This window comes from Vanessa cardui, chromosome 16 (assembly GCF_905220365.1).
Source record: "Vanessa cardui chromosome 16, ilVanCard2.1, whole genome shotgun sequence".
NCBI classification, from domain to species: Eukaryota; Metazoa; Arthropoda; class Insecta; order Lepidoptera; family Nymphalidae; genus Vanessa; species Vanessa cardui.
Genome location: NC_061138.1, coordinates 5068131 through 5074375, shown reverse-complemented (window position 1 = coordinate 5074375; position 6245 = coordinate 5068131).

The following is a 6245-nucleotide window of genomic DNA, read 5'->3' as shown; positions in this document are numbered from 1 at the left end:
TATTTTTCATGGACATATCTATGGATTGAAATACATGTATATATGCGTATACATTCTATGGTTATGTTATAGAAAAAGATAGATGGTTTTATAGTAATCTTACAAAATAATACGGTTATATATTACTGTATCGCATAATAACATTAGCATATTTTAAATAGTATTTTTGTTTCCCAAGCATAAAAATAGTTTAATAATTAAAAAAAAACACAAATATTACACTTAAAACTGTCTAAATAACACATGTGAACGAGAAAAACCGTGAATAAACGTCAAGAACCATGCGTGTTTGTTGACATCGGACGTCACCAATATGGCGGCGGTTACGTCACGATACTCCGCGGTGACATTTGTCACGTGACGTGATGTAAACAAATATGTTTACTGTACCGCGTGCGCGCGGTACAACCGACCGGTCTAGACTGAGATGAGGCTTCCCACATTTGGCAAAAATACAAGGATAAAAACTCAATAAATAAGAGCATCAAATAGTCGAATTATGGAGAGAGAATTTTTTTTCGCTAATTTCGCATTTTTATATAATTAATCAAAACAAAAAGGGTTATTCTGGTTGTGTACATAAATTTCAGCTCATTAAAATCCATATGAATAGATTATATATTCTTTTCATGGCTACTCGGATAAGGCATAGTGGTTCAACTGACACGTTGTGAAAAAGGCTATGCAAAAGGAAATTGGAGCAGTCTTTTTGTGGCTATACATCTGGAAAATGACAACCCTTGTAGGCTCCATTGGCCTATATGATGTGATAGTGTCGGCTCTTATAGCTTGTGAAATAGAGACCAAAATCCAATGTCAAAAATAGTCGCAATATTCATAGCAATACATATTTCAGATTTATGTTCAACAGTTCAAGTCCCGGTCAGCTTCTAATTCAAAACGAAATGATACCGTTTTTATTATTAAGAGTAGCAAATACTTGTACTTTAATAAAATAAAAAGAAAAACTTTGTATTAAATCTTTTGTCCATGTACTGTTTTGTTACCGACTGCTTTTCCATTTTAACAAAAAATAATGTACATTTAAGTAATAAATAACAGAAACATTTTTAAATCAAAGAGTTCTTTTAATTTCAATATCATTATTTAAAAAAAAAATATTCAACGTAATACGCAGTTGACTGAATCCTTAATGTTTATTAGTAACGGATAAATATATTTATGATGTAGTAAATTATTATTTTATGTAATATTTATTGACATTGATGGACTCTGATTTCAGGCGTACATTATGGGGTCGTGTTAATTTACTAAGGTACAAAAATTTCCTTCTGAATGTAAAAATGGCGTCATATTTAAATATCCATCCACCAATCGGAAATCTTATAGATCTCCTAAAGATTGTTAGTGGAGCACTAAAGGGATCAAATATAAAAGCGAGACAAGGAATTATAATACAGTCACTTCTTAACTCATAGTATATATAGAATACTAGTTGTCGCTCCCGGCTTTGCTCGCGCTTTAGGGGTTGACTGTTATGAGTTAGGTAAAAAAGTAGCTTTTGCCCTTCCTTAGAGGTCAAGCTTTCTTTACAATAAATTTCAACAAATACGGTTAATTGGTTTGGTCGTGAATGAGCAACAGATAGACAGTTATTTTCACATTAATAAGATTAGTACAGATGTATGGTATAATTAAAAACATTTAGTGGTCCAAATCTATTTGATCTAGGACCTAAGAATTCAGCCTACTAATTTCCTCAGGATGTTTTCTTCACCGTCGAGCAGAATTATAAACACAAATTAAGCACCTGAATATTCATTGGTGCTTGCCTGGGTTTGAACCCGCAATTATCGGTTTGGATGTATGCGTTCAAACAACTGGGCCATCTCGGCTCTTTGTCCATTTACCGATTAATTTTTCGAGGTACCAAAAACTATATATAAAGGAAATAACATTTATTTAAGATAAGTATCAATCGAATCCTATTGATACGGAAATATATATAATAAAAACGAAAACGATTTCCAAGAAATGTCTAATGCCCGTCCTAGATAATATGTAAATATAATCAATTATCCACAGGTTGTACATGACGTTATGATTGAACATGACTTTTAACAAGTTCATACCGCGAGCTTTACGCCGTGATACTTGATTAGACTTCACGGCGTTTCCGTTTGTTGTTTTAACGAATTGTCATCGAATCTTCATTGAATACATGATATACTTGCAGTTTATATTGACCACATATTCAGTCTCTTAAAGAAGCGTTCATTCATTATTGTAAACAGTTTTGGAGATATCTCTCTCTCTCTTATCGTTTTGCCATCGGATTCCCATCAGATCGCCTCCTAGATTTGAATAGTCATTGTAGTAGCGTTACAGAAATCGCACCTCAATATATCTTTAATTGGTATGATGTATCTGCAGTAAAACGAGCACTGACCAGGTTTGATAGAATTACATCGAAGGCTTTCTTGTAATCCACTAAGGCCACACAGGTCGGTTGACTCTTCGGCCTTTTGTACAATCCACGGAGAAGTGTGGATGTGGTTTACGGTGATCGAAAGTCCACTTGTTCTGAGGGCTGGAACTGTTATTAAAACAAACAGCGTGCTTAAACGGGTTTGGTTAGCTCTTTAATCTATATGTATATTTAAAAATTTCGTGTCACGATTTTTCTTAGCGATAAACACCGAAACTACTGAATGAATTTTGATAAAATATTGTAACCATGTAGAATATGGTCCAACTTAAAAGATAGGATAGTTTTTATCTTAATTATTGTGCTCAATATTTATTGAAAATTAAATGTTGAAATTAATAATCGGTGGATAGTTCCATACTCACCATTGTTGTCAAAAACGTATAAGGCTCATGGAGGAACTTTTGTATTCTCTGGACATGTCAGGAATCAATCAGGCTTACCACTCATTCTTCTACGTAATTTAAACCCAACTCCATTATGTCACTAATGTGAAAATATTCTACAAACAACAATTTTGACGGGAAAATTGAAAGGAGGTATTGTCCCGTTGCCACGTATTCCATTGATAGCTAATAGTCAGAATCTCCAATACCGTTTAAAATGCTCCAATTTCCGATTTGTGCTTTTGCGATGATCATGAATAAATTTTAAGGCCAAAACATTTTGAAAAACCCGTGTTTATCACATGGACAGCTATATGTTGCCTGCTCAGGTGTAGGAACACCATCAAATCCCTTCGTGTTAGCGAAAGAGAGGTTAGCCTGAATGTTTTACACAAAATAATACTCAGATAATATTTAGTTTTAACAATTTAAAAATAAAAAATAGTTCGTCATCAATGTTATCTACCTATTTATGACAATTTATTTTAATATGTTTTTTTTTTTATTATATTAAATTATAATTGAATATAAGATAAAATTTAAATTCAGGTAATATTTGTTGATTTGTGCTTAATTTCAACATTTCGATACCTTACCTGTTTCTTTCAGGTTTTGCTAAAAAAATTATTTTCAATCTCATATGAATGAATCTATTAATTTTTTTTTATATGATATTAATTTGTTTGTACCAAAGAATTACTAAAAATTTAATCAATATGTCGTGGAAAGCCAATCATTTTGATTAAAAGAAGCTTATTTGATTATTATAGTAGTGGGTAAACGCGGTGACGTCATGGAATGTTAAAGTCACGTGGACAGAGTCGTGTTGGAGAGTATGGGGACTGGATAACGACACTTGCGTTTGAGTAACTGATCAGCCCACACCTCCAAGGCGAAACTGTCGGTTTACCTACTCAATCAAGTTGTAAATCCGTAACGTAATAAAACTTCTATCGCTATACCACGTGTTATTTTAATTCATCGTGATGGACCCCGTACCAACGAACACCGAAAAGGACCATACTACCGCTCAGCCATCGCTGCCGCCGATATCAGAAGTGGGATCTGATTCCCACTGGCGCACGATGTTCGAGATTCAGCAGAAAAATATGATGCAACTGATTGAGGCTATTCGAACACCAGTATCGACACCCAATATATCTCTGCCGGAGTTCAACCCAGAACAACCAGATGCTGATCCACGTGCCTGGTGTGCTACGATTGACATCTGCGTTAATGAACGTCCTCTGGAAGGTGCATCGCTTATCATAGCTCTCAGTAAGGCACTGAAGGGCACCGCCTCGTCATGGCTGTCACAAATCTCTCATGCGGGTATGACTTGGCAACACTTCCGTGACCTGTTTCTCGCACGTTACGATTCCACGGAAACACTTGCTGCGACGCTTATCGGTGTGAATAACGGCAAGCCGAAGGATGGGGAGTGTCTCGCAGCATATGCAAGCCGTGTGATGACCTCGCTGTTGACTAGGTGGAAGGATTTAAGTCACGAGGAAATCGCTACGTCATATGTGCTGGCTCATATCGCCCAGTTCGATTCGCGTCTATATCGCTTAGCGTTTACAAGTGAAATTACCACACGTAACAAATTACTGCAAGAAGTGAAGGCAAGTGCAAGTTTGAAAAGAAAATATGATCGGGCTAATGGTTCTGCTTTACGAACGGACGGGTCGGACGTGAAACGTTTCAAGTCGCATAGTGCTAGTGCTACATTTAAGTGTCATAATTGTGGTAAACCAGGACATAAAGCCGTGGACTGTCGTTCTAAAATCATTAAACCAACTGTGCCTTTCGGCAATAAGGGTCAAGTGACATCGACGGTGACACCTGGTACCAGTAAACAAGTGATTTGTTTTCGTTGCGGTGTAAGCGGTCACATAGCGTCCAACTGTCATCGTGGCAACGCGGGCGCGGGCAGCTCGACCTTGGAGGGCCGAGCAGGCCATAGCAGCGGAGGCGGCGCTGTAGCGGAGCGACGCGTGGATGTCTGTACGATGGCAGGCGTTTGTGGAACATTACAACAATCCGGTGAGTCGTATTATTTTTATTTTGATTCTGGTGCCGAATGCTCTCTCGTTAAACAAACTGTAAGCCGTAACTTCATAGGGGAACGTACATTCGCGACTATTCGTATACAGGGTATAGGTTATGCTAATGTAGATTGTACTGAACAAATTCTTTGTGATGTGTTGATTAGTGGTAGCCTCTTATCGATTTTATTTCATGTGTTGCCCGATGATTGTTTGAAGTATGACGTAATGATTGGTCGAGAAATTTTAAAACAAGGGTTTACAATTAGTATGTCTGAGTCATCTCTTATAATTTCAAAGCCGAAATCTGTTGCTACCTGTACCTACGAACCGGAATCCATGTACAATCTTGATGATGTCGATACAGATGTTCTGAATAAAGAACCTCTGTTGTCCTTGCTTAAAGAATTTTCCCACGCTTTTATTGATAGTTTACCCCGCACACGTGTCACATCTGGTGAACTAATAATAAGACTACAAGACCCGAATCGTACTGTTTATCGTAAGCCTTACAGGCTCAGTCCCGACGAAAGGCATATAGTGCGTTCTAAGGTTAGAGAGCTTATGGAAGCTAACATCATTCGCCCCAGTCGGTCTCCGTTCGCGAGTCCTATACTACTTGTGAAGAAGCGTGATGGTTCTGATCGTATGGTCGTGGACTATCGCGAACTAAACTCTAACACGGTGCCAGATAGGTTCCCTTTGCCTCTCATAGCAGACCAAGTGGCTCGATTATCTGGAGCAAGCTTTTATACGTGCTTAGACTGCGCAAGTGGCTTTAATCAAATACCCATTAATGACCCTGATAGCATTGAGCGTACCGCTTTCATTACACCTGATGGGCAGTTTGAATACCTTGCAATGCCTTTTGGGTTACGAAACGCGCCTAGTGTTTTTCAAAGAGCTGTGTCTAGTGCCTTGGGGGACCTCGTCTTCTCGTATGTAGTACTGTATCTTGATGATATCTTGATACCATCAGTGTCAGAGGATCAAGGCCTCTGTAGGCTACGTGAGGTGTTAGAGGCTTTAACTAAAGCCGGATTTTCTTTGAACATTTCGAAGTGTTCTTTTTTGAAGCGTCATGTTGAATTCCTGGGCTATGATATCACTGCAGGTGAGCTTAGACCAAACCCTAGAAAGATAGAAGCTCTGACTAAATTACCTCCCCCTCAGAATATTCATGAGCTCCGTCAATTTATTGGCCTTGCCTCATATTTTCGCAAGTTTATAAAAAGTTTTTCTCAAATTATGACACCATTGTTTTTGCTAGTCAGCAATTCACTTGGAAGCCCGAACACGAGCATATTAGACAACAAGTAATCACTGTCTTGACCACTAAACCAGTGTTGACTATTTTTAACC